The following is a 10,863-nucleotide window of genomic DNA, read 5'->3' as shown; positions in this document are numbered from 1 at the left end:
ACTTCAACATCTATGCCGATGATCTGACTTTGTGGTGCTGTCAGGGCTCCCCCGGGCACCAGGAGTGCCAACTACAGGAAGCAATTGATGTCGTCACCGCATACATGAAAGACGTTGGTCCCAGCTGCTCCACCTAAGAGACCGAATATATCGTAGTGGAGGATGGTCCAGCCGGCCGCACTGACCCAGTCGCAATTTGATCAAATTAACGAAAGACAGCACCCCCATAGCAAGGAAAGAAGAAATTAGAGTGCTCGGCTTTTGGCATCTCTAACAAGGCAAAGCGGACACTTGGGTTAAAAAGATCAGGACTCAGATCAATCAGATCACGAGCATGATGAAACGGATATCAAGGAAGCGACATGGTGTAAAAGAACATGAATTGCTGCGAATTTTCCAGGCGTTCATCATTTCCCGCATCATGTACGCAGCCCCTTACATGCGGCTGACCCGCACTGGGATAGACAAATTAGAAACGCAACTTGACAAACCTATTCGTGTTGCCCTGGGACCCCAAATTACACCCCACTCCAAGAGATACAATGAATGGGGGTTTACACTCCAATCTCACTCCTCATAGACATCCAAAAAGGAGCGCAGAAGTCTCGGCTGCGCGCCTCTAGACAGGGACGAGCTATACTCCGTTCACTATAGGGGCGCAAACTGAGGAACAAGAAGGTTACATTACAGAACGCTCACCCCACGGAGCACCTGCCGAGACTGACTGTACATGCTATCCCCCGCCGCATGGGCACGGAAAACGACCACGAGCGCAGTGCCCACAGAGCGCGTGCCCCCCAGACGCTAGATCAGGGTTACACTCCGGTCTGCACCATCGCCGCCGTATCAGACGACAGTACGAGTACAGTTGCTACCACCGCATACTACGGGAGCGGACAGAGTAGTCGTCGCTTCCTGGGAATCCATGATCCTGGTCATGCCGAAGCGTTAGCTATAGCAGATGCCATCACATACATCATCGGCCGACGGATGCTGCTCATACTGACTGATAGCGAGCATTCGATCCGCCGCTTCTGCCGCAACAAAACAGCCACGCACATACGCGAAAATCCCCGAAGTACACCTAACATTCCAACCAAAGCTTTCGGTCGAACTCCCCTGGATCCCACGGGATCAATGGATACCAGGAAATGGGGCGGCTCACCAACTCGCGCACGAAACTCCCTTCCGCGAGTCTGAGCCTCCAAGTGCGCTCCCGGAGGAATACGATGGCCACACTAGCTGCGTCGAAGAAAGAAAAGCCAGGCACCAAAAGTTGGTTGAGCTGCGCATCGATCAAGATACACTGCCTCAACCCCTTCTCTTGGCCGCGAACGAAGACAAGTTGCATCCACCGAGCTCAAGCAGGGGTACGACGCATCCCCATATCATCCACTACATAGAAAACAAACCTGGCCACCCTAGCTGGCCACGCTGCGGTCACGGGTATACCCTAACAACTAGCAATACATCCGGGAGTGCGCAGAGATTATACAGGCAAGGAGCATATACACAGACTCCCTTTCACCTTTTCCTGGAACTCGGGCGAAGTGGCTCGACTCCCAAGACGACCCACAAAAACCGCTCAAACTCGATCTCCGCAAGCGCACGAAACGCACCGGCTGGTACCCGTCCTCAGTCGGACAATTGACCACCTCCTCATTAAGATTGACAGAAGAGGAGTAGTGGGAGGCCTTCCTCAAACACCTTCAGGCAGCTGACTAACAGCGCGCACGGACGAATGACAAAGGCAAAGAAGGCGACGGGACGAGCGCACGTCCTGTCACCTTATTTGCCTTTGTCCTTGGCCTGTGCGCGCTGTTAGCATGAATCAGTACCAACTCGCCCAGATGTCGGTGATCAGATTTAGAACAACATGTTCTAATAGTTTCCCTACGCAGAAAGTGTGGGAAATAGGTCTAAGGTTTTCAATCTGGCCTTTTTGTCCGGTTTAAGTATCATAACGACCTTGGCCGTTTTACACAGAGCAGGTAGTTGCCCAGTATCCCAGCCTACGTTCATGTATCCTGTGAGGGCTTCAACGAACTCGACATCTACGTTTCTGAGCATTTAATTTGTAATGCCGTCCGGGCCAGGACCAGAGCGAGTGCGAGGTGCAAGATAGCATCCCTAACTTCACCCATAGTGATTAGCCGGCCAAGAAGAGCATTGGCGTTGCCACGTACGGAGAAAGACCCTTACGGGTGCAGTCACCAATGTATCTATCCTGAATGGCTTTGAGCAATTACGTGTTTGTTCCCTGAAATTTATGATGTATGCTGAGGTTGTTTCATTGGGTAGTTTTACTGTTTTCGGGGTCAATGAGACAGCGCAGAATGTTCCAGGTTTTGCGAAGGCCTATTACGTAGTCCACGCAATCGCATGTGCTATGCCAATTTTGCCGAGTTAGTTGCGGTGCGTACGCTTCTGTATCACGGATGAGAGCCGCTAGTCGTCGTCATCGTAGGGTTCGGTTACGTTTTTGCTTCTGGAGGTGTGTCTGTACGCTGTGTGTAGCTTCGCAAATATGCAGCAACTTTGCGCCACCCTGTTGGAGCTCTGCCTCTTCCGGTATAACTTTAGTGGCACGTTTAGTGTCTGCGTGGTGAAGTTGTGCTGCCCACCTCTGAGTGTCTGTTATGTCAACGTCAGAAGTGCCGTCTCCCGCGGCCAGAGGGCGTCGTTCTTCGGCTCTAAGCGCGCGGAATACACCCCAGTCGATGAGCTGTAGTTTTAGGGGCGAAGCCACTCAGGGGCGCGGGCTGTCGGTGTCTCATGTCGTCGGCGTCTCATGTAGCCGTAGTCTCATGTCGTCGTAGTATCATGTAGTAACGGTACTACAACACCGGAACACTCGTTTTCCAACGCCTCGCGCCAGAACAGTTCGTGCTTAAAAGACACGAGACTTACAGCAAAGCTGTATGCCTCTAACCCCCAACGGTTTCATCTCCGTGGGAAAAAACGCCGAGGCGCCAAGAATACACTTATACATTGCATGCTTCACCCCTCCCCAGATTTCACTCTAGTGGATATGACCCGGGATATTTTTTTCAGAGCCGTCAGTGCCAAGCCCTGCATGGGGCATGCGGCGTTTTTTTTTTTTTTTTTGTGCAAAGCCTCATAGGGGCTTGGGCTGTCGGCGTCTCTGGTCATCGTCGTCATTTCATGTAGTTACGGTACTAAAACACCGGGAAGCACACTTTCCAACGCCTCGCACTAGAACTTCACGCGTACTAAAAGAACACACCGGGACACTCGTTTTCCAACGCTTCGAAACCGAGTTGACCCACTCAAAAGCAAGGTGAAAGCAGCCGCAGCTTAGCTAAAACTCTTCATTCCTACAAAGGCACGACGGAAGACCTCATTCGAGATCTTACAACCAAATACCTCAAGGCCGGCGAAGGATCTTCATCTCTACCATACACTGTGACCCCCAATCCCTTGCTCGACCGGGACATCCAGCTACACGAGGTTCGAGTACCCATCGCCGGAAGCAAGCGAGGCAGCACACCTGGGCAAGATAAAATCACCTACAAACTCCTGGCAAACCTCAGCGGCAGAGCCATGCAAAGCCTAACAGGCCATTTCAACTACTGTTGGCGCTCTGGCAAACTCGCCTGGAGAACAGCGGAAGCCCGGATGATCCCTAAACTAAGCGTGTGGGAAAAAATTTAGAACGCATCATAGTCGTGAGGCTTCAACAACACCTGGACCACACTGGCCAGAGGCCAAACACCATGTACGGATTCCGCAAGCACCTTGGAACACAAGACGTGCCGATCCAGCTTAACTCCCGCCACTCCCCAAGAGCCATCCTCGCCCTGGACCTCAAGGGAACATTCGAAAACGTGGCACATAGTGCAGTCGTACAGCGCCTAGCAGGAACAGGATGTGGACACCGAACATACCATTACATCGCGGACTTCCTCTAGAACCGGTTGGTATTGCTCAGAGTTGTAGACGTCGCCTCAGCCGCTATCCACCTGGGATACAGGGGAACCCCCTCAGAGGTCAGTGTTATCCCCCTCCTTTTAAGCTTAGCACTACTCAATCTTCCAAGGCGACTCAACGAGGTTCTCAATATAAAACACGTCTTGTACGCAGATAACATCACAATTGGACTGGTCCTGATTCACTTGGCGGCCTCCAAGACAACCTTCAACAGGCAGCCGATATAGTTAATCAATATGCCCAGGAATGCGGACTTTTCTGCTCCCCGCAAAAATCAGCGCTACTACTAGGCAGTAAAAAAACTGTGGTTGATTCCTCTGTCATAGTAATCGGTAAAACACGAAAGTGAAATGTGCAGCGAAATCTGCAGCTGGGCATGATTTGCGGGTCAGCGGCTGTCTTGTGGGTGTGCTTGGCGAGCGACGTACTGCTGGCGGGTCGCTTCGGCGAAGGTGCACTGGCGTCATTTCCGTGACGGATATGACATCAGTGAAATCTAGTTGTATCGCGGCGTAAAATACTTCCGTGTTAAAATATAAAACCCGAAACGAACAACCCTAAGTATAACGTATTCTTTAGTACTAAAGGTTCCTTCCCCGCAAGAATACCCTGTGTGCAGGAGTGCACCCTTTACGGGCCGCTAGCTTCGTTGTACTGGCGTCATTTCCATGACGGATATGGCATCAGTGAAACCTTCGTGTATCCCGGAATAAAACACTTTCGTGTTAAAAAGGCACCGCCAAGGACTCCAGTGACATTCAGATTAATCTGGACGGCCACATTATCCACCCTTGCAAATACCTCAAAATTTTCGGGGTGATAATCCAAGCAAATACCAAGAACACTATCCTGGTGAACCACCTGAAGCACTCAGTAGAACAAGTAACGCACATTATTCGCATAATCTCCAACAAACAGCGCGGCATAAAGGAGCATGACACAACACGACTCCTGCAAGCATTTGTCACCTCCCGTATAACGTACGCAACCCCTTACACAGTCCTCTCCAAAGCAGAACTCGAAAAATTAAACGCAGTCATCCGAAAAGCCTGCAAGCAAGCTTTGGTACCCTTGAGTACCTCCAAGGCACGCCTGCTCAGTCTCGACCTTCACAGCACGGCCCGGAGAACTTATTGAGGGCCACCTCGCAAACCCCAAACTGCGATTAGGCTTGTCTCCTGCGGGGCGCCTACTGTTGGCAACATATAAATGACAGGCTGAGGGGCGGCAGCAACCACCGCCGCTTCCACCAGAAATCAGAAAGAATGTCTATGTCCCAAACCTCCCAAAATATGCACCCAGACTATCATGAGGGGAGGAGAAAAGCCAGAGCAGCGGCATTTGACAAACGCTATTGCAAAGACTCAAAAGCAGTGTCTACTGATGCCGCCCCATGCCAGAGTTATCGAGGAGCAGCAGTTGCAGAAGGGATCAACCACTCACCGGCATCACAATCAATACCGACTCCATCCAGGAAGCGGAAGAAGTGGAGATCGCCTTAGCCTTAACGCAAACCATCGCGATTACGATAATGACCGATTGTCAAGCGGCATGCAGACGCTACGCGACTGCTGCAGTTTCTTTAATAGCACTGCGCCTCCTGAGCAAAACCCCTCCCTCTCGTACGGTCAGAATCGTGTGGACCCCTGCCCACTCCGACCTACCGGGTAACGACACAGCCCATGCATTCACCCGCGCTCTCACCAACCGGGGCCTGGAGGAGGAGCACAGTCCAATGCCGATTGAGACCTTCCAAAAAATAACCCAATATTATAGGCTAGATAGGAGGACCTTTCCCCCTGCCCAGCCCAGTTTGTCTAAATTGCAGGAAAACACATTCAGACAAATTCAAACAAAAACGTCCCCAAACCCATATGACTGAATCATCTATTGCCTACACAATACTCCATGAAGTGCGCGTTTTAAGGCACAAGTTTAAGCACACTCTACCGCATCGTCTGGGAGTGCGACCGAAATTGTGATATTTCCCCCATTCCCAACCCTTCCTGTGAGCAGTGGGAAAGCATGTTATTCAGCTCGAGCCTCGACGACCAGATTTTCTCGGTTGACCGAGAGGACAGCGCCAGGATTGCCCATGGACTTTCGGACTCCACCCCACAATTTATTTTTGCTCAGTAAAGTTTCTTCCTGTTCTTCCCCCGCCTCACACTAGAACGCTTCGTGCTTCAAAGACACGATACTTTTACAGCAAAGCTGTATACCTCTACACCCCAACGGTTTCATCTCCGAGGGCAAAGACGCCAAGGCGCCAATAATACACTTATACACTGCATACTTCGCCCCTCACCCAGGTTTCACGTTAGTAAAGTTGGCCGGGGATATTTTTGTGTTTTTGTTGGTTTATCTTTAGTTTTTTGTTTGACATCTTTCTTGTTTCTTCATTCAGTTAATCGCGGGAGGTCGCTGGATTAGTAGAGTTCCGCGAATTCGTTACTTCACTTTTGGCGATCGCCGAAGTGAACGGCCACGATCACGTCGGCTCCGTATTTTATGACTGATTTCGCAGAGCTAATTCGCTGGAATCGAAGTTTTGTTTGTAATAATGTGTCCGTGAGCTCAAGAAGCACCGGCCGCTATCATCGAACCCCAGAAGTACGCCTTTTTCACCGAATGTCTGGACTTTTTCACTACCGCCGTGCAAGGGGCCACTAAGCCTAGGCGTGCTCTGTGAGCGCCAGGCCTCGTCGCCGTCGCACCGGTGCGGTTCGCCGCCTCGGTGGTCGTCGCTTCGCTACGAGATGGAGGCGTCCTCTCGAACAACGGTCTTCGACACCCAAATGTGCGTTCAAGTACAGGGCGAAGACATTACACCCGAAGAGTTCCACAATGACGCCGGATGGACGCTCGCAGGAGAGCGTATGTCGAGACTCCGCCAGCGCGACCTTGTTGACAAGCTCGCTGGCGCCGGAAATCAAGTAAGCAAGACATCGAAATTCAACAACAGTGTTAGGGCCTCGGCCATCAAGGCAGCACGCATGCCAGCTATGCCGCTGGAGGAGAACAAGATAGTCATCAGGCCTAGAGGAGGACTCGATATAATCAAGATCGGTACTACCACTGTCGCCGCGGCCATTCTTGCCGCAGCCGAAATCACGAGCGAGGAAAGCGCGACGGATACCATTTGCCCGAACGTACAGCAAAATATAATGGTCGTCAGTACGCCCAGGGACAGCAACGCCGCCCGGTACGCCAGAATTCAAGAGATCGTTATACAAGACAAACCCTTTGAGGTCATCGCGTACCGCACGGTACCGCACGACACCGTAAAGGGCATTATCCGGGGGATCCCCGTCGTCGCAAGCGCAGAAGAACTCGACCGTACCATTGTCAACGAGAGGAACCCGCTTGCAGTCGGTGCGAAGAGAATCGGCAGCACCACTACCATCATCGTGGCCTTCAAGGGACCAAAGGTACCAAACTTCGTTCGCTACGGAGTCACACTCTTACCGTGTCATCTGTACCGGAAACAGATCGACGTATGTCACCAGTGCGGCCGAGTTGGACACCGCAAAGACGTGTGCCCCACGCCTTCGAGCAAAATATGCAGAGGCTGCGGACTCGTAAACCCCAAAGACGACCATCCGTGTACACCCAAATGCAAGCTATGCGGCGGTGCGCACCTTACTGCAGACAGAACGTGTAAGGCTAGATATAAAATTCCCTATGTTGTGCGCAAGCGCCAGTGGGAGCGTCGAAAGGCCGAACAGCAGCTGCCGACCGAGAGCGACTTCCCACCTCTCGACACGCCATCTGCTCGCAAATCAAGGACGCCCTCGCGAAATCGCCCACAGTCCAGGGATAACAGTCGCAAACGGAGTCAAAGCAGAAACACGCGCAGTGGATCAAGCAAAAGACCACCTTCGCGCGACCGTAAGCTGGGTCGATGCAACGCGAGTAATGACGAAGAACATCTTAAGTGACAACAACAACGTCAATGCCAAGAAGGATGACAAGGCTTCGAACAAGGAGTGGGAAATCATCGAAATATTGAGGGAAGAAAATGCGGCTCTGCGTGCCACTATTCACAACCTCACCAAGGAGATGGCGGAGATCCGAAACGAACTTCGCAGCATCGAGCAGCAAAGCTCCAATCCAAGCAGCAACATTAACAAGACAGAAGAAGTCATGGTTAACCAGGAGTCGACCGACAAGGAGCCGGCATCGAAGAAACGAGCCGTGGAGCCACGTAAACACAAGGGTAGCAAGAACATCGACAGTGGCCACAACCTCGAAATCAAATTCGCCAAGCTCGAAGAACTGTTCACATCAATGACACGAGCCATCGAAACCTTCCAAACGGAGAACATAAGCAGACTTACCTGCCTGGAGAGAACCCTATAACCAATTGCAAGTCACTCGACGTTCGCACCCCTAATCGTGCAACTAAACCAAGGAACACAAGCGCCCTCCTTCACGCTACGACAATCATGGCCTCCAACGCAACAGGCGTAACAGAGTGGCAGTGGAACTGCCGTGGCCTCAACAAGAAAAAGGCAGTCCTTCAACAGCACATTGAGCACGCCGCGCGCAAGCCGGATGTGCTTCTACTGCAAGAGACTCTGACAGATGCACCGTCCCTTCCCGGCTACAGAGTGCATGCCGGCCCGCCGACCGGCAGGGGCCTCTGCACCTTGGTAAGGAAGGGAGTCACCTTCGTCGAACACAGGTTGAACAACATCAAGATTCAGCACGCGCTCACCGAACTTATACCAACCAAAAAAAAGGAAACAGAGCATCTTCCTACTAAACGTCTATAGTAATCCATCGCAGAGAAATCAGAAATTCAAAGCCCTCCTCCAGAAAGCCAGCACCGCGGCGGGCCGCAACACGCTGGTCGCGTGCGGCGACTTCAACGCGATGGACCCCGCCTGGGGCTACGACAAAAGCACAGTGAAAGGCCGCAACCTAGCTCAAGACTCAACAGAGCTCGACTTTACCCTCATTACGGACCCGGCACACCCGACGAGAGTTGGGAACTCTGTGTCCCGCGACACCACCCCCGATCTCACGTTCGTGAAGAATAACAACCCGGTTACGATAACCTGGAGGAATACGGGGGTGGTGGACCTAGGTAGTGACCACACAATCGTGGAGGTTGTGATTCCGGAACGCAGTGGCACCACCACCCAGTGCCGGATTAGGAAACTTTTGGGCCCGGGGCTACTGCGTTCTTGGGGCCCTAATGATGATGATGATGGTGATGATGGTGATGATGATGATGATGATGGTGGTGGTGGTGGTGGTGGTGGTGGTAATTTCGCTTTAATATCGAAACTTTTCGAAGCCGACGTTATGCTCTGATCAGGGATAAGTTATACATAATCTTACGCTTTCCGGAAACTAAATTCTTTGCTTGATGTCTAGTATTATATAACGGATTTTATCAGGCATAGAAGTTAGTATGGGTTGATTGCCGGTTCATCACAGATTCAGAATTAATCGAAGCGCCGTGTCGGCCTGCACACGCCATGGTACAGAACAGTATACGAGAAGCATATTTTATTAAGTCTGTAAGGTTTTAGTTTTATTGTAAAGTTCTTCACCTGCATACGTGAGGGCGCTCAAGTCCGCGCAGGCAGCTGTCACTCATATACATCTGCCGCCACGGCTTACGGGCCAAAATCCTGAAGGTTACCCGCGCAGGCGCGAAAGCACGCGGCGGTTAGAACACGCGCCGCCTTTGAAGGATGTTGTAAGGAAGGGGGGGGTCTCAGATGTGTCGCGCAACGCAACCTTCCAATCGCAGATCGATTAGCACAAAGCCTATAAGCAGAAAAATGTCGCTTTTGGGGCTGGGGGGCGGTCCGCTTCGTGCGTGGGTTTGCGCAAGGCCGTCGAACTTTCAGCGGCGATGAACTCCTGTTGCGCAGCTGTGATGGTCTTGCTAGTCGGCAAGCGGTTCACATTAACGGGTCCCCTTGGGGTTGGAGAGTGACAGGTGAGCACGAGAGATGGCATCAGACAACAGTTTAATAGGGATAGAATGTCTCTGCTCACCCCCGCGCTGCTGCTCCCGTCGGTGCAGCGCAACAGTTCCAGCAGTCAGCAGTTCGTTGTCGATCGGTCGGGTCGTTGTTCGGTTGTAACTTGCAGTAGAAACACGGTGAAGCTTCTCGTCTAGATTTGGGGTCAACGACGGAGGTGAGTATGGGTGAACCTCTCGTTTTCGAGTCCTCAACACGTCTGCTGCGTCCACTGTTTTTCCCGCGCTCCTTCGGGGGTTCCTCTCCTGCCGCCGCGCCCAAGCGGGACCATATCTGCGGGCCGCCCTTTGGTCCGCGCCGTCCGCCCGCTCATTCCAAAGCGAAAAGCGCCCACGAGGACAAACAGCTTACCGTCCCCGAGCAGCGGCGGAGGTCTGTTTCCAAGACGGCATCGAAGGGCCGCACGCAGGATGCGTTTTTAAGTGGACACAGCTTTCTTCATCCTGAAAGGAAACAGACGTTTTTGTTGCTTTGTTTGGCGTCCACGCCTGAGCTCTTCACATCGCCTAGGCCTGCTGATTCCCCAGCTCGAAGGGAGCCGCTGGGGTCGCGCTAGCCCGGCGGCTTCTGCGTCCACACGGAGTGGCGCCTAGAGAATTACGCTACTAATGGAGTCACGCGGACATGTAGCTTCTGCAACACTTGTTGCTCAGACAGCCTGCAGAGGCTACAGGCCAGAGGCGCGGGCTGAAGCCGGACGACCCCGCCAGTGGCCTCACAACCTTTTGAACATTAATTAACCATATATACGCTGACCATTCAGCGAGAAATATCGAGTCGATATCAATCACGCTGATGCGATTCAACTTATCCACTAGCTTTATTGAACGGGTCGTCATCGCAATGAACTTCCTTGGCATGGGCTATACATTGAAATTTCTGGCAGAAACCGTGTATGAGCCCGTAA

General features: G+C 52.2%; 1 pseudogene; it reads left to right on the top strand.

Moving 5' to 3' along the window:
* Positions 1-6,710: 6,710 nt before the first annotated feature.
* LOC144158789 (uncharacterized) lies at positions 6,711-8,388 on the top strand (annotated as a pseudogene).
* The last annotated feature ends 2,475 nt before the right edge of the window (positions 8,389-10,863 follow it).

Source organism: Haemaphysalis longicornis, unplaced genomic scaffold (assembly GCF_048455015.1).
Source record: "Haemaphysalis longicornis isolate Haplotype H1 unplaced genomic scaffold, Haemaphysalis longicornis Haplotype H1 scaffold_1, whole genome shotgun sequence".
NCBI classification, from domain to species: domain Eukaryota; kingdom Metazoa; phylum Arthropoda; class Arachnida; order Ixodida; family Ixodidae; genus Haemaphysalis; species Haemaphysalis longicornis.
This window is presented reverse-complemented; position numbering and strand designations above follow the sequence as displayed.